The sequence below is a fragment of the Lissotriton vulgaris genome, chromosome 5 (assembly GCF_964263255.1).
Source record: "Lissotriton vulgaris chromosome 5, aLisVul1.2, whole genome shotgun sequence".
Classification (NCBI taxonomy): domain Eukaryota; kingdom Metazoa; phylum Chordata; class Amphibia; order Caudata; family Salamandridae; genus Lissotriton; species Lissotriton vulgaris.
In genome coordinates, this window is record NC_141693.1 from 1744154077 (window position 1) to 1744172841 (window position 18765).

Below are 18765 nucleotides of genomic sequence, written 5' to 3' on the forward strand. Positions count from 1 at the left end.
TTTTTCGTATAAAAAGGCAAAAAGTCTCAAGGATTCCCTTGTCCATACTCGACCTCGTAAGTCACAGGAGTCCACTTGATGCGCCTTAAATGCCTGGGGTTTACCACCTGTAACAGGGCACTACCCTTGTGGTGGTTGCAGCGTTTGTCCTTTTACCACCAGTTCAAAGTCTTTAACATAGGAACCCAATACAATTTGGGAGCAGAGAAGCCGCACTAATTGTAACACTGCCAATGTTGTTTACTTAATTACCTGCCCCTGCGGTTTAAAATACGTAGGGATGACCAGAAGGGTGGTTAAACTCTGAATCTGTGAACACAGGAGTAGCATAAGATGTGGCAAGAGTAACACGAAAATGACGTCACATTTCCTAGATCAAAAACATTCCTCGGATGACATTCACTGGACAGTGATTGAACATCTCCAACATAGTAATGAGCATAGATTATTTGAACAGGAACAAAGATGGGTTTACCACCTATCTTCTCACCGAACGGGACTCAATGATGATATTCCCTGGGGCAATATACGAGGATGAAACCCTTTAGTAGTATCTTTTGCTCATTTACTTACTGAATTTGCGCACCATCAGAATTCCCAATTGTGACAGCATGTCCAGCTGGATTGATGGAGACTCTGGTTTAAATAGTAATTCCAATCTAATTTTAAACCATATAGTGTTTGTCATTCCCCTCGCTGTATCAGTACATCAAAAGGAATTAACACTATTGTCACAATATGATCGTGATTATTTCAACCGCGATTATTTCAACCGAAAAAGATTGGATGATCTAAATAAAGAACTAAATGATTATAAAGAGAACCTGGCACAGTCCAAGGGGCAGAAGTTTCAGAAAGATGTAAAAAAGTGGGCATATGAGAAGGTTTATCTTTACTCAGTACCTGACTTTGTCCCTCCAACTAAATCAGGTTATCATTCTGACACCTCTGATGACTCTCAGTCTAGTGGTTCTAGCACTGGCAGCACTGGAAGAAAGAACAAAGGTAGAGGCAGGTGACGAGGGGCATTTAACCCTAACTGGCAACCATACCAACAGAATGGGCCACGTTTTCAAAACCCGTACCCCACTCCAGCTCCCTTTCCCCCGATGATGGACTGGAATCAACCATTTGGCCATATGCAACCACCTTTCTATCAGCCCCCAATGTTCCAACCTTCTTTTTTAGGGAGGGGTCGGGGACACAGGGGAAAGCGAAAAGGGCCCAATCAGGTCCACTGGGAACAGAGCGAAGCGGTCAGCGACCAAACGAGGAGCAAGACCTCAGAACAGAGACCGGGTCCAAGCAACCAGAGAGTCTGATCACTAATCTGACCAATGTTATTTTAACACAAGATGAAAAAAGGATCTTGGAAAAGGGGTTAGGGTTTGTCCCGACTCCTGGTTTTGATATATTCAGATTACGTTGTGAACTCTCTGATTTTTTTCGTAAACTGAGGCTAAAGAGCTATTTTGAAAAACATGTGACTGATTCTACGCAGAGAATAAAGGGTGATACAGACTTTAGACCGAAGTCTACTTTCACCCCACCTCCACACACTGTTCCTCCGGAAATACTGGCTTTTGAACAGGCGGTGGTTAAAGAAATTGAATCCATCCAGACCCCCAGTCCTTATAAGAATTTGACAGCTGGTGAATTTAAGGCAATACAGTCATTACAAAGAAATTCTGATGTAGTGATAAAGAGTGCGGATAAAGGGGGTGGCGTAGTTATCCAACACAAGAAAGCCTACGATCAGGAATGTAGGCAGCTGTTAAGCAATGTAACCAACTACGTTCCGCTGAGAGAGGATCCATCTGAGAATCTCAGAATTGAGATAACTGAACTTGTAATATCAGCAGAACATGAAGGCTGGATTACTAAACATGAGGCAGACTTTTTGACAACCTCGGAAGGGAAAATTCCTTATTTTTACACTCTTCCGAAAACACACAAGGGTCTCCTACCACCACCAGGGAGACCTATTGTCTCGGGTCTGGGTTCTTTGCTTGAACCCCTATCCAAATATTGTGATTTCTTCTTAAGACCTATAGTTGAGGCTACTAGCACCTACATCAGAGACACAAAAAGTTTACTTGCTCTACTTGAGACAATAACTTTATCGGAGGGTGAATGTTTTCTGGCGAAATTAGACATTGAGAGCCTCTACACTTGTATTTCACAAGATGCAACAATTGAGGTAAATGCCAACACACTAGAGAATACCACATGGGATTATAAAACATCAAAATCCTTTGTGACTAATTGTGCAGCTTTAGCTCTTAAAAGAAACTTTTTCCAGTATGAAGACCAGCTATATTTACAAGCTACTGCTACTTCTATGGGCAGCACATTTGCCCCCAGTGTGGCTGGATTGTATGTCTTTAATTTCGAGAAACTACACATTTTACCATCTGACAATCCTTTCTTTGATAACATCATTGTATGGCAAAGGTACATAGATGATGTGCTGCTAATATGGAAAGGAAGTGAAGAGACACTAAATTCCTTTTTCAACTGGATTAATGGTTGTGATTCTAATCTTAAATTCACCTAAGAATACAACAAATCTACTGTTGTGTTTCTGGATGTGACCATTACACGAGTAGGAAATAAGCTCAAAACGTAAACCTCCTATAAACTAGGCCTGGACGTCCGAATCCGCTACGCCCACGGAGTAGGCGTAGTGTTGCCTCCTATGCATTTTGCGTAGACAGCGTAGCCGGCAACACTACGCCCACTCCGTGAGCGTAGGCGAGTCGGACGCCACCCGCCTCCCGCCCTCCCCTACATACATTATTTAAGCAAAATACCCCTAATAAAACAAGTTTAAAGCAGTTACCGTGTCCGGGGCTCGTCCGGGGCTCCCTCTTGGAATAGCGTCCCTTCATAGATACCAATGCGCATGCGCGGCCGCCCGCGCATGCGCATTGGTATCCATGACGACGCGATTCTTAGAGGGAGCCCGGACGAGCCCCGGACACGGTAAGTGCTTTAAACTTGCTTTATTAAGGGTATTTTGCTTAAATAATGTATGTAGAGGAGAGCGGGAGGGAGGTGCGTAGTGGGGCTACGCGGAGTGCGGGAGTGGGCGTAGCTTCTCGCCCACTCCGCGTAGCTCCGCGGAGCCCCACTACGCCCACTACGCCTGGGCCTACTATAAACCAACCAGAAAAATAACCTTCTACATTATACCAGCTTCTACCCCCAACCATTGAGGGAAAATCTACCGTTTGGGCAGTACCTCCGCATTCGGAGGAACTGTAGCGATGTAGAAGATTATAAAGAGCAATCTAAGGATTTGACAGTCAAGATGCACAATCGGGGTTACCCACAACATCTACTAACTAGGAGCTACAAAAGAGCAAGAAACCAAAATAGAGACTCCTTGTTAGAAGAAAAACCACGCATTGAGAACATAGAGCCACCTCTGACATGCGTCACTACATATAACACAGCATCTAATGTAGTGAGTCGCTGTATTAACAAGCATTGGAGAATTCTAACATCCAATAATTGCAACTGGGAAAGACCTCTTTTTTCGTATAAAAAGGCAAAAAGTCTCAAGGATTCCTTGGTCCATACTCGACCTCGTAAGACACAGGAGTCCACTAGATGTGTCTTAAATGCCTGGGGTTTACCACCTGTAACAGGGCACTACCCTTGTGGTGGTTGCAGCGTTTGTCCTTTTACCACCAGTTCAAAGTCTTTAACATTGGAACCCAATAAAATCTGGGAGCAGAGAAGCCACACTAATTGTAACACTGCCAATGTTGTTTACTTAATTACCTGCCCCTGCGGTTTAAAATACGTAGGGATGACCAGAAGGATGGTTAAACTCCGAATCTGTGAACACAGGAGTAGCATAAGATGTGGCAAGAGTAACACGAAAATGACGTCACATTTCCTAGATCAAAAACATTCCCCGGATGACATTCACTGGACAGTGATTGAACATCTCCAACATAGTAATGAGCATAGATTATTTGAACAGGAACAAAGATGGGTTTCCGCCTATCTTCTCACCGAACGGGACTCAATGATGATATTCCCTGGGGCAATATACGAGGATGAAACCCTTTAGTAGTATCTTTTGCTCATTTACTTACTGAATTTGCGCACCATCAGAATTCCCAATTGTGACAGCATGTCCAGCTGGATTGATGGAGACTCTGGTTTAAATAGTAATCCCAATCTAATTTTAAACCATATAGTGTTTGTCATTCCCCTCGCTGTATCAGTACATCAAAAGGAATTAACACTATTGTCACAATATGATCGTGATTATTTCAACCGCGAGGTTAGCGGTCCAGTCGTCAGGTTTACACTGCTGGAAGTGGATAGGGAACACGGAAGTAACTAGTACAATCGGGATAACCTTTTGCCATGAATGTACGATAAACACTATTTACAGATCGGCTGATCTGGGAATTAGAGGCTCCGAAACTTCCTTTTTATACATTATTATTTGTATTTCAAAATGAGGAATGAGGTTTCTAGAAGACACGTCCAGAGGTAAAAATCCTTTTCCGGTCATGTGACCCGGGACGTACATACGCTCGAACAAGGTAATTTAAAAACAGACGCGGCGCCATTGAAAGTAACATTCGGACGCCAGTGGGAGAGAAATTAGATTCCAAGCAGCGAGTCGTACCCGTTAAAGTAAGTGGTTATCTCGCTGCATTGCAGAGTGAAATGCATCTTGATTTTGACCTGAATAGCATTGGCGAATTGAGAGCTAATCCGCTCCGTGTTGGCTTCTTTGAACAGATAAGCACGGGACGTGAAGAGAATGCCAGACTGAGCGTCCATGCGGCACGCTAACTCTCCTAACAGAGTGAGTGCTTTGAGATTGACTATGTGATCTTCTGTAACTTTTTTGTTTCCGTGGCCCAGGTAGCTTCTGAGAGAGGGCTGTCAGGACTCGGACATTTTATGAGCTATAAATCCGTTTTTTTTAAATATGAAAATTCTAAATATGAAAGTAACCACATGGTTGCACATTTTAAAGAAATATTTTCACTTTACTAGAAACGACCTAAATATGAGTCATATATCTATAGTTTAAAAACTATTTGATAATACAGGTCAAAATAACTGATTTAGACATGTGATTTAACTAACATAGATACAGCTGAGAATGTTTGTGTTTTTTATGTTGTAGACGGTATCCAGGCAAATTGCAGGATCATCGAGTGCGGGTAAAACCGTGAGTTAATTGAGGAAAGTCAAAATTTGTAAATTTTCCCTTTACCGTCCTAACGGTGTGGGCACTCCTTAGCGTGGGTGGACCCCCGGAGGACGCATTTTTCTATTACTATTTCTTGGTCCTGAAGAAAGCTGAGCTAAGATAGCATATAACACAGCAGAAACATGTCGACCCCTTACACCAGATCACCAGGGTTTTAATTTCAACCCTACAGTGATCTCACTATTTTGATGTGAAAAACTGGCCCTTTAAATAAAGTTGTTGGGGTCCAGTTGGGATCTTTTAGTGTCACCACCTATTCACTGATTTCTCACACTTAACTGTTGACATACCTGCTCCGCTGCAATTGCAGGCGTTGAAGCACACAGGGGGATACTTGTTCCTTCCTGTGACGAACCCCATGATGAAGCATGTCACCACTAGGGTGAGTGAGGGTTCTTTTAGGAAATAGTTTTTTCTTTTTCTCCTTGTCCCGTTAGTTTTTTGACCACCCACTTGTTTTATTCAGTCACTGTGTTTTTCATTACTTAGACACAATGTCTCCATAGGAATTCACATAAATAGGTTCTCTTTTGTTGGTAAGAATTGTGAATAAGGGGTAGGAGAGTAGCCCTGTATACCCTTCCTCTCTAGTTGTATTTACAGTGTTCATAGCATTCCTATGAACTGAGGTGGCATTTGTTGAAGCAGAGGCATGATCCGAGAGCTCCAGGCCAAAGGATGGGTAACACAAATATACTTCAGAAAAAGTAGAATGTCTACAGGTAAGTGGAAACCAAGATGCAGTGCGTGGGTAGACAGTCATACTACCAAGGGATGGGGGTGGCTAGGGTGGTAGAGCAAAATCATTTGTCAAATGCTGGTCATGCAAAATTTTCCCACTGCCAACGTTTTCACGTTAACATCTGTAGGCTCTTTAACATTAATATTCATAAGACAATGCTATTTGACTTGTTCTTATCCAGCAATATTCCACTTATTTGGCGAGGAATTCAGCACCGACTGACTTCCTACCTCCATATGAAATACAGGTGCTTGGTGCAGTTTTATATATCACCAAAAGATAGCTCAGTCACTATAACGTATTTACCTATGAAGACAGAAAGAAAATAGACTGCACAATTTAGTACTCAAGGATAAAATGTATTCTATTTACTGAACATCTTTTCTATAGTAACCAATCACCTGGAGGCACTGTGCACTTTTGAGTGATCTACATTAATATTTAATAGAAGACTATTTTTGGGATACACCATCACACAAACTCCATATTGGCAGCAGCCCAAAGGGTAAGTGTAGACTTCCACGTCAAACGTTCACTGCTGGCGACAGATGCAATACCAAGGAAAGCCTCTGCAAACTCTATGCATCACTAGGACCCCACTGAGGCTGGTGTCTGAGGTGCAGCACCCTGCCCACAGCAAGACTGTCAAGCCACCAAGTCCCTCAATGCATTACAGGCAAAGCAGGTCTTGTCTGTGAAGCCCTATTAAGATAGCATAAGGGGCGTGAAGAGGTGAGAAAAGGCAACCACACGTTGGCTGAATTTCTACTGCCCTTGATCATTTACTAATAATAGACAGAAACATGAATAATAGTAACAACAATTATAAAATGAATTTGCAAGCCTTGGTTACTTTTGGTATGTCCTGTGGTAAGCAGGGTCAATGGGGTTCAAATTGCTATAAACAGAACATTTTACCACTGGGGCTTTACCTTATTTTGGAGCCTTAAATTTGGCACCAAGTGGACTACTTCAGAGTTTGACCCTTCGAGTAGCGAAGTAGAACAACACTTAAAAGCTTACTTAGGGAAGTAGTATGAGTTAGATACTTAGAAGAACATAGTCAAATGAATAACCTCAGACAGTAAATCGTTGTCCAGAAAGTTTTTTTTAAGAAAAAGGAAAATTAACAGGAAACTAAATACGGTCCCTAAAAGTTCAGCTGAACATAAGAATACACACAGTTATGGCTGGAGGGTTACAACTGTGTTGGAGATCCCGTCAGGTTGGCCTTAGCAGTCCGTTTGGGCACTAGACAGTTTATGCACGGTAAGTTGACCTTAGGGCCTGGGTAGCTTAGAATGCTCTATGCATTCTAAGGTGGTCCTTCCTTCTCTGTTTAGGTTTTGCCTGAGGCAGCTCACATGCGCGGTCTCTCTGAGATCTATTGTACCTCTATTGTACCTCAAAAAAAACTAAAAAGGGCTCACAGCCCATCCATTATTTACCTTTGGTTGAAGTCTTTCTCGCTCTCACTTCTTTTGCCTTCATTGGTCAGTGGCAGCTGGGCTGGTTTCATTTTGCCGGCCTGTCTTGCTCCAGATGGCTTTGGGTTTCACTTAGTTAGACTACATAGAAAGACAGGCACACACCAGCCCCCCCCACTTCTTCAGGATTTTGGTTTCATACTTTTAGATTTTACACACAACCCCATCCCCCCACACACACACTCACCCAACCAGCTTTGAGCCCGCACATATCACATAAATCTCTCCACTTCACACAATGCCACTTTCCTCCATTCTACGGCACACTGTGCCACTACACTCTACACCATTCCATGCCACTTGACTCCACTCTAAGACACTCTACTCTACGATACTGTACTCTACACTACTCCACAACACTCCTCTCTATGCACTCCACAACACTCTATTCCACGCGACTTTATTCCACGCTGCGCCACTCCACAAAACTTTATACCACAACTCTATGATACTGTACTCCACAACACTACTCGATGCCACTATACTCCACTTTACGACACTCCACACCACTCTACTCTATACCAATCTACCACATTCTACTCCATTCTAGTCTATAACACTGCGCAATTGCACACCACTTTATTCCTCTCCACCCCACCCTTCCACAATCCATGACACACTACACTACTCTACTCTTCGCCATTCCACTCTACTTCACTCTCCTTTAAGCCACTAACTTTTAGCAAAGCTGGCAGGGGTGCAGTTTCAGGTGAGGTGTTTTGGGTGTTACACCCCCCTAATAAATGGTTGCGTACAGGTGCTTTCAGGCGATTATGGTGAGGTGTTGGACGGATTTCACCTGGAATTTGCACATATGCACACAAATAGAAGTTTACATACACATCTGTTTTGAAGATCTTAAAAAGTGTTGGTTATTTGAAATAATAATATATTTTAAGTACCCCTAGCAATCCCTACTCCTCTCTCTTTCCACTGCCCTTAAACCCCCCTCATGCCATGCTTCTCATATAATTTGACATGCTGTGCCAATGTGATTGTTCCAAATCCGTAGATAAACCCCCCCTCACTCTTACTGACCAAGCTATAGCCCTGCACGCTGGTGTACAACATGGATAAAACACATTTGCAAAACTAATAGCTCTCAGTGACACCGACTGGCTTTGTCAATGCTTGTTTGGGTAGATGTCATGCCATGTCCCAAAGTATGGTGTGTTCAGGTAGTCCCTTCCTTATTCTTCTCCATGTTCACAATTTGTTTTTAAGGATCTGTGGCCTGGACCTATCTCACCGGCAAAGGCTGGGGATTCACTGCTCCTTTCCGCCTGTGCCAGCTGCCAGGAGAGGTCATAGTGACTTTACCGCAGCCCAGCTGACGTGGCTTCCATCTTCCTGCTCTAGTCAAAATCATGCATGTGTGTGCTTACCGGACGGGAGTAGTGGGGTGGCCCGTCTCGGATAAAGAGTGATCACGCTTCGCTCCCGAGGATCTGAGAAGGTGGGTCTTCCCTCAGGGTGTTTCCTCTGGCCCAATCTCAAACCTTCCACCCAAACCATGCAGAAAACCCACCCCAGGTTGCAGTGTTGATACAGGTAAAGTTTGAAGGCCCTGTTAGAGGCACTATTTGATCTTCATAATAGGTGCCAACCACAGTCACAAGCCTTTTTTAGAACCCAGTTGGCGAGACACTTTGGATATGTTTGAATGCAACACCGATTGTGGTAGCAAAAGATCTCAATGCCAAGTAATCGAGGCGCCTTGAGAATGTCTTGATAAATCCAGCAACTGCGGTTATGTTTCTTTATCATTCCACATTGTCATAGGAGCTCAACTTTCTTGAGAAGTATAATATTCCACTCCAAACATGTTGTTGAGGAATCCGTGAAACAAGGCTTCACCACAAGGTATGGCAACGCCAATTTTTCCCTGGATCACAATGAGTCAATCTCCTGTGCATCCTTCCTAGTACCTTAAAGCCTAAGGACTCCTCTGCTTAGTAGCCTTCCTTTCATGAAGGGCCATCTCTAGCACCCTCATCAACAGTCAGCAGGCACCTTCCCTCAAGATGGTTGCAGCTTTGTTTTTTTATCAAGATGCAGCCTTTCCCAGGTTTCTCGTCCTGAACATGGCAAGGTGAATTGGCAATCGGTGACCTCAGCCCTAGTGATCAAAAGGTCCTTTCCGTTCTCCACTCGTGTGGTACCCCTGAACTTGGCTGATAATAAATCCTAGCGAAATGACTGGGGATTTTAGCCAATCTTAATACCCAGCTCAGAGAAAGCTTGGTCTTGTGTTTGTGGATTCCAGTGGTCCTGGTGAAGCTCTAGGGCCAGTTTCAGGCAGATCCTGGTTTCTGAGTGTTCCTCACATGCTGGTCCAGCAACAGTCTTTGTCGGACAGTGGCAACAGGAAGCAGGGGTGGCCAGAGAGTTGCCTGTCAGACAAACCAAAGACACAAATGAGGCTTCTCCACACAAATGCCACTCAACTTGTTGAGAGTAACACCTCTAAGAGTAGAATGGAGCAGGAAAAGGCAAACGGCAGGCCATGCACTGCACCACAACTTTTTTCTATCCTCCACACCCTAGTGTATAGTCCATTTCAAAGGACTACAGGAAAGCTTTGGAGGAACCCTGCAATCTACATTGCTGTCTGGCAGGCTCGCCCTAATCTCCGTGTTGTGTATCATTCTTGCACAGGCAATTAAAAGTGGATTCCTGGCAGTGGCGTAGCAAGAGGGGTGGTGATGGCTTCCCCATGTCTGCTCTTACTTGCAGTCATCACGGGGACACTAATGTAGGAATCACCAGCGCACCCCTTTACATGCAGCAGCTGCGGCACCGCAAACACAGGGGCAGCCACGGGCAGCAAAAGGTCTAGCTACGCCACTGATTCCTGCTTACCACAGGCACTCCATGCTTACTCTCCCACATCTGAATGTGACAAACAAGCAATAGTCATATAGCAAACGAGGAAATCAGGTTTTGAGATAGCATTTGCTTCAGTATGAACCAGGGGAAATACCTGCGCACTTCCAGCCTGGCTGGCTGGCCCCCAATCTTGCCTAGCCCGTGGCTTAACTGTCCAAATGCATATTAAACCTTGGCACCTAGTAAAATCAAGAGAATTAATATCTCAGCGATTGCTCCTCAGCTAAATTGGTCCCCATCCACAATGATGTTCTCACATTCTGTGCGGCAATTTTATTAAACTTATGCTAATTCCTACTTCCGTGCACAACAAACACAGAATGCGGACGTGATACACTCATGTTTTTACTGCATTACTGTTCAAATGTATATTAATCCTTGGCAAAATTAAGAGAATTACTATCTCCGCGATTGTGTTTGCCCCAGGACTTGTTATGCGCTTTAAAAAAATACACACCAGCATGTGACAATAGCCAACAGGTGCGCCTGCTCATGTAGAAACAAGAATGCCCCTTGCATGCTGCCAATCTAGCTGGCCCCCCAAACCTGCTATCACCGGAGAGGCATGTCGCAGGGCCTGTTGCTGCTCCAAAGTCCATCGATTTCGCCGCACGGCCGTCGGGCATGCACGCATCGCATCCATGTTGTCGCATCGCATTAAAGACGCCGTTTTGTCGCATCACACCGGATCATCGCATTGAGTAAGAAACCGAAGTAAGAAACCGACGCATCACCTCTTCTCCAGTAAGGAGCCAACGCATAACCTTCCCTGTGCTGCAGTAAGGAACCAACACATGACCTCCTCCAAAGCAAGGAACCGACGCATCACATTCCCTGTGACCCCTTTGTTTGTTTTGCGTGACGCATCCAAGATACTTTGGGAGTAAAGTGTTGCATTTACCATCTACATTGAACTAAGCTATTGCTATCATTTGAAGTCTTATTTTTGATTTCAGTATTGTGGATTTTTGTCGTTTGGTCTTGTGTTAACAAATGCTTTACACACTGCCTCTGAGATAAGCCTGTCTGCTCGTGCCAAGCTACCAAGGGGGTGAGTAGGGGTTATTTTAGAAGAGTAGCCCCTTACCCCGACTAGAAACAAGGGTTCCTATTTGGTCAAAGGTGCAAACCCTTGACAACTAGAGACCCCATTTCTAACATTGGTGGCAGCGGTGGGATTTGGACTTGCATTTGTGGCTCATACACAGTAACTGGTGCACACTATAAGTGAGTGCAGACCATAACGAGACCACCTACAATTCTGGTAGAATTATTTCATTGGGACTTCTATTTTTGCTAAGAACTACCAATTCATGCCACCATGACCAAAGCAGCATCCAACGCATCTATGGATCTACAAATCGAAGAAGATAGGGTGGATACCTACTCTGTGCCACAGCTTAAAACCTTCTGTTAAATATTTAAAATCCCTATGAAAGGCATCACCAGGAAAGAAGAGTTCCAAAAGTTGCGAAAGGCATCACCAGGAAAGAAAGAAGGGTTCCAAAAGGTGCCGAGGACCTGGTTGGAATCTTGAAATTCTACTGAGCATCCTGAAGAGCCTGGGGAGGAAGTAGAGAATACAGATGGGCAGCTCGATGGGCCATTGGGCCTGACCAGGGAGAAAGTACCTTCCAGGCCAGGCAGCAGTGTTTCTTCAAAGGTCCTGTCGTCAGAGGAGCTGGAGGACAGGGAGAGAGATAGAATGCATAAGTTGGAGCTAGTCAAGCTCAAGCTGGGTGGTCTGATGGAGCTAGAGGATAAGAAGTTAGCCTTAGAAGAGAAGAGGATGCATTTAGAGCATGAAAGGATGTTGAGGGAGTTGGAATTGAAAGCCAAGAAATTTGAAATTACTCCCTCTGGTGGCAGCACACCATCCTTGCCTGTAGAAACAAGAGTATTCATCCCCAAATATGTCATTAAGGAGTTCCATAAGAATGAAGATATTGGGCAATGTTTTAAGGCCTATGAGGTAGCTATGACCTCCCACCGGGTCCCTGAAAAGGATTGAAAAGCGGGGTTGTAGGGGCAGTTCATCAGTGATGGGCGGGATACCTTGTTAGATTTTCCCTCTGAGGATCAGAACTCCTATGTCCACATGAAGGAAGCCTTATTGATCAGGTATGGGTGACCCCAGAGCTTTATAGACAAAGGTTTAGGATATGTTAGAAACTTGAGTCAAGTACTTGGGTGGAATATGTATGTTTTTTTTGCAGAGCATTGGATGGTTGGGTGAAGGATAGCAAAGTTAATGATTTTGAAGTATTCTATGACTAGATTGCATGGGAGCACTTGTCTAGTAATTGTTTTCCAGAGCTACGCCAGCACTTTATTGATAGCATGCTGACTATCCTTAGGAAGTTTGCTGAGGAGGCGGACTGCTGGGTTAGTACCTGGATCCACAAGGGTCATGTGGGAGACTCCGCCAAAGGTGGGCAGGGCCCCCAGCAGTAGAGTAGGGGGGACAAGGATAAACAGAGGGAGTTCCACAAAGGGCCCCAAAGGAATCCCAAGGAAAGGGTTCCCAGTCTCCCCCTGAGAAGAAGTCAGGGGCCTCGACAGATAAGCCTGTTCAGAGGGGTCCCAAGAGATGTTTTGGTTGTTGTTGGGACGGGAAGTCTCCTGCATGTCTCTGGAGAGAGTGCTTCCCCTGCCTTATGCTAATCTCCAGGCAAGTCACTCAAAAGCTACTATATGGTTTCCAGATCCCTACCTCAGTGAGCATGACAGCCATACATGTCCACTGAGGGTCTCCCTGTTTACATGGATTGAGAGACCCCAGAGCTTGGCTCCGAGGTCAAGGGGGCATGCCTAGTGCACCCCTATTTTTCAGAGAGTGGCTACTGCCCTCTCTATTAAGGCTGTGGTTGACTGACAGTGGTGGCAGCAATAAATCTATAGTCAAGAGGGGTGAGTCCCTAGGCACCCTCCTGACCAAGTCTGTATAGTTTGCCATGCCTGTGGGCCTGTTGCCTTTGCCTGCCTGATGTATGTTTGAGAGCCCATGGGTGTACAGGGGAAGAATGGTGATTTGAGCCAGTGTGAGGAATAAGAGCTGTTCTGCTGGACATCTCAGCTCCCCCGTGCCCCTCCCTATTGCATTGGAAAGGCCTGGTGGGCTGGGGTAGACACTCAGCTCTTATCTGGGTTTAGCTACACTAACTCTGCAAAGAGGACCCTCTCCCACTGGTCAGGGCCTCCTGGGCTGGAGTTAATTCAAATTCCTCTATAGGGAGTTGCACAGCCTGATACCAGGAGAACATGGGGATAGGCTGGGGCATGCTTTACCCAGGCATTGAACACGCCATGAATGGTTTGTGATTGGAGGTGTATTCAGGATGCAAAAGTAGCAGACCCTCTGATTGGATGAGCCTATCAATCAGAGGTGATAAAAGTCTGGTCTGAGTGGTCAGCTGTTGTTCAAGACTGGTCTATGACGGAAGAGGCGGCCACACCAGGCCCGTCTGAAGATAACCAGCACGACCCGCAGTGTGAAGGCAGGAGATAAGACCCTGTTTACTGCGTCTGGGCCAGCTGTATCTGTGAGGCTTGTAGAGCGGAGCGTGCGCTTTGGAACAAGGAAATTACAGACAGCTGCCCAAGGTGTGGAAAGGAAGCTTCTGGCACATCATCCATGGTGTGGAAAGGAAGCTTACAGCACATCAAAAAAAGCTGGTGGAAAGAAGCTTGCAGCACATGGAGAACAGCCAGAGCGGAGGAAGCTTGATTCTAGTCTTTGAAGGTGAGATCAAATCCCCTTTAAGCTCCTCCTTTGCACTGTGGGAGGCTGTACAAGCAGTAACTGGGAATAGAGGCCAGTGAAGCAGGCCCCCACCTTTCTTTTTGTGATCTCCGAGGGAATCAGGGTGAACTGGCACTCTGGCCAGCCACTATCCTCCTACAGCTAGCCAGTGGCTACTGGACTAGTGGGACTCCAGTAAACTGTGCCAAGACATCAGGCACCTGTGATCAGATCCCTGACACCACTAGAGCGGTGTCCTCCCTCATGACGGAAGGGCACTTCTGTTGCTTTGGGTGGGGGGCAATGGGGCTGATCAAGAACATTTGACTTCTCATCATATGCTGAAACTATATCCTTTCAATCCAAAGATTGGTATCAAGGCTCTAGTGAATGGGAGTAGCCCAGTGTAACATGATCTGTAATATGCCATGCTTATTGTATGTTTTCATGTTAACTGTGTTTTTATACTGCTTGACGTCTAGGCGCTATAATACTGTTTGGGGTCAGAGACATCTGGGTTTCACTGTTTATCCTAGTTTTATGTGTAGTATAATTATCTTGTGTGTATTAAAGTACTTTTCTTTTATAAAAAGTAAAGCACTGACTGGACATTGAGTTTATCCGCTGGCGGTATGGTTTACACTGTATTCTGAATGTCTAACCCCACCTCACCTCCTTGAATAAGCCTTGGACTGCTCTGTCTCGCTACCCCGAGAGAGTCAAGTGCTGGTGAGTAAGCATGGGCGGAAAATCCGTTACGCTCGCGGATTTTGCGGATTTTTGGGAAATTCGCAATCCGCGAGATTTGCGAATTTCCCGCAAAATCCGCACGCAGCGGATTTTTTTTGCGGCGCGCGGCGTTGGTGATACAATTTTTGCGGCGCGCGGCGTTTATCATCGTTTGCCGAGTTGTTTTTCTCGATAGTTTGCGAGTGCTGCGCCATTTTGGATCTTGCTGTGTGATCCCGTGGGAATTGGCGAGCGCGATTACGTCATCGCGGCTTGCCAGCGATAGTTTGTCAATGCGAGTACGGCGAGATCACGTCTCGCGGTACTTCGCAATTGCGAGATTTGAGATGCGGCGAGCAGCAAGAATCTCGCACAAGCGAAAATATAAAATTTGCAATTCTGCACAAGAAATCCACCAGCAAGCAGCATAAACCTTCTTGAAATGATGATTTTTATCTGAATAACTCCTTAGGTTGACATTTGCCTGCACTTTTTTAGCGAGGAGTCCATTTTGGGGAGGGAGGGAGGGGGGAGGGAGGAAGGAAGTGCCCCACAGTCTTCAACTTCCTGTTCCTGTTCAGCAGGCTCCTCCCAGTGCTTTGTCCATCTCCTGGTCACTTTTCATTTGGATCTGGAGCTGGAAGGATTACTTTTTGTGGATGCTGCTGGATCTTTGGATTTGAGGCCTTTTTGACTTTCTTTGGATCACTGTTGGATTAGAAATTTTACAAGTAAGTTTGTTTGGGGCATTACAGTTGCTGCAACTAACATTTTGGAATTTTCGATTTTTGGGCTGTTTTGGGGCCTTTTGCCCAGGGGTACTCAGGGGTGGGTGGACTGAGTCTTTCTGTGGGTTGTCTTGAACTTAAACATCATGGAGGCCATGGATGGATTGGGATTGTGCTGATTTTTCAGTGATTTTCATTTTTTGGGGCTGTACTTGTGGCCTTTTCACCAGGGGTATTTGAGTCTAGCATGGGCCTAGTCTTTCTGTGGGGTGTCTTGAACTTAAACATCATGGAGGCCATGGATGGAATGGGATTGTGCTGATTTTTCAGTGGTTTTCGTTTTTTGGGGCTGTACTTGTGGCCTTTTCACCAGGGGTATTTGAGTCTAGCATGGGCCTAGTCTTTCTGTGGTCTGTCTTTGAACTTAAACATCATGGAGGGCATGGATGGAATGTGATTGTGCTGTTTTTGCAGTGTTTTTCGATTTTTGGGGGTGTTCATGGGGAGGGACAGGCCATGTGGCTGGTGGCCATTTTGAGTGCTGCTACAGGCACTGGCCATGTGCTGGCAGGCAAGTGGCCATTGTGAATGCAGGCTTTGTTGTTAGGCCTGCAACCATTTTGCCTACTTTTCAACCTTTATTTATGCCCAGGGGTAGTGAGTCTTGCATGGGCCTAGTCTTTCTGTAGGTTGTCTTGAATTTAAACATCATGGAGGGCATGAATGGATTGGGATTGTGATGATTTTTCAGTGATTTTCGTTTTTAGGGGCTGTACTTGTGGCCTTTTCACCAGGGGTATTTGAGTCTAGCATGGGCCTAGTCTTTCTGTGGGCTGTCTTGAACTTAAACATCATGGAGGGCATGGATGGAATGGGACTGTGCTGATTTTGCTGTGTTTTTCGATTTTTGGGGGTGTTCATGGGGAGGGACAGGCCATGTGGCTGGTGGCCATTTTGAGTGCAGCTACAGGCACTGGCCATGTGCTGGCAGGCAAGTGGCCATTTTGAATGCAGGCTTTGTTGTTAGGCCTGCAAGGCTGCAACCATTTTGCCTACTTTTCAACCTTTATTTATGCCCAGGGGTAGTGAGTCTTGCACGGGCCTAGTCTTTCTGTGGGTTGTCTTGAATTTAAACATCATGGAGGGCATGGATGGATTGGGATTGTGCTGATTTTTCTGTGATTTTCGTTTTTTGGGGCTGTACTTGTGGCCTTTTCACCAGGGGTATTTGAGTCTAGCATGGGCCTAGTCTTTCTGTAGGTTGTCTTGAATTTAAACATCATGGAGGGCATGGATGGATTGGGATTGTGCTGATTTTTCAGTGATTTTCGTTTTTTGGGGCTGTACTTGTGGCCTTTTCACCAGGGGTATTTGAGTCTAGCATGGGCCTAGTCTTTCTGTGGGCTGTCTTGAACTTAAACATCATGGAGGGCATGGATGGAATGGGATTGTGCTGATTTTGCAGTGTTTTTCGATTTTTGGGGGTGTTCATGGGGAGGGACAGGCCATGTGGCTGGTGGCCATTTTGAGTGCAGCTACAGGCACTGGCCATGTGCTGGCAGGCAAGTGGCCATTTTGAATGCAGGCTTTGTTGTTAGGCCTGCAAGGCTGCAACCATTTTGCCTACTTTTCAACCTTTATTTATGCCCAGGGGTAGTGAGTCTTGCATGGGCCTAGTCTTTCTGTGGGTTGTCTTGAATTTAAACATCATGGAGGGCATGGATGGATTGGGATTGTGCAGATTTTTCAGTGATTTTCGTTTTTTGGGGCTGTACTTGTGGCCTTTTTACCAGGGGTATTTGAGTCTAGCATGGGCCTAGTCTTTCTGTAGGTTGTCTTGAATTTAAACATCATGGAGGGCATGGATGGATTGGGATTGTGCTGATTTTTCAGTGATTTTCGTTTTTTGGGGCTGTACTTGTGGCCTTTTCACCAGGGGTATTTGAGTCTAGCATGGGCCTAGTCTTTCTGTGGGCTGTCTTGAACTTAAACATCATGGAGGGCATGGATGGAATGGGATTGTGCTGATTTTGCAGTGTTTTTCGATTTTTGGGGGTGTTCATGGGGAGGGACAGGCCATGTGGCTGGTGGCCATTTTGAGTGCAGCTACAGGCACTGGCCATGTGCTGGCAGGCAAGTGGCCATTTTGAATGCAGGCTTTGTTGTTAGGCCTGCAAGGCTGCAACCATTTTGCCTACTTTTCAACCTTTATTTATGCCCAGGGGTAGTGAGTCTTGCATGGGCCTAGTCTTTCTGTGGGTTGTCTTGAATTTAAACATCATGGAGGGCATGGATGGATTGGGATTGTGCTGATTTTTCAGTGATTTTCGTTTTTTGGGGCTGTACTTGTGGCCTTTTCACCAGGGGTATTTGAGTCTAGCATTGGCCTAGTCTTTCTGTAGGTTGTCTTGAATTTAAACATCATGGAGGGCATGGATGGATTGGGATTGTGCTGATTTTTCAGTGATTTTCGTTTTTTGGGGCTGTACTTGTGGCCTTTTCACCAGGGGTATTTGAGTCTAGCATGGGCCTAGTCTTTCTGTGGGCTGTCTTGAACTTAAACATCATGGAGGGCATGGATGGAATTGGATTGTGCTGATTTTGCAGTGTTTTTCGATTTTTGGGGGTGTTCATGGAGAGGGACAGGCCATGTGGCTGGTGGCCATTTTGAGTGCAGCTACAGGCACTGGCCATGTGCTGACAGGCAAGTGGCCATTTTGAATGCAGGCTTTGTTGTTAGGCCTGCAAGGCTGCAACCATTTTGCCTACTTTTCAACCTTTATTTATGCCCAGGGGTAGTGAGTCTTGCATGGGCCTAGTCTTTCTGTGGGTTGTCTTGAATTTAAACATCATGGAGGGCATGGATGGATTGGGATTGTGCTGATTTTTCAGTGATTTTCGTTTTTGGGGCTGTACTTGTGGCCTTTTCACCAGGGGTATTTGAGTCTAGCATGGGCCTAGTCTTTCTGTGGGCTGTCTTGAACTTAAACATCATGGAGGGCATGGATGGATTGGGATTGTGCTGATTTTTCAGTGATTTTCGTTTGTTGGGGCTGTACTTGTGGCCTTTTCACCAGGGGTATTTGAGTCTAGCATGGGCCTAGTCTTTCTGTGGGCTGTCTTGAACTTAAACATCATGGAGGGCATGGATGGAATGGGATTGTGCTGATTTTGCAGTGTTTTTCGATTTTTGGGGG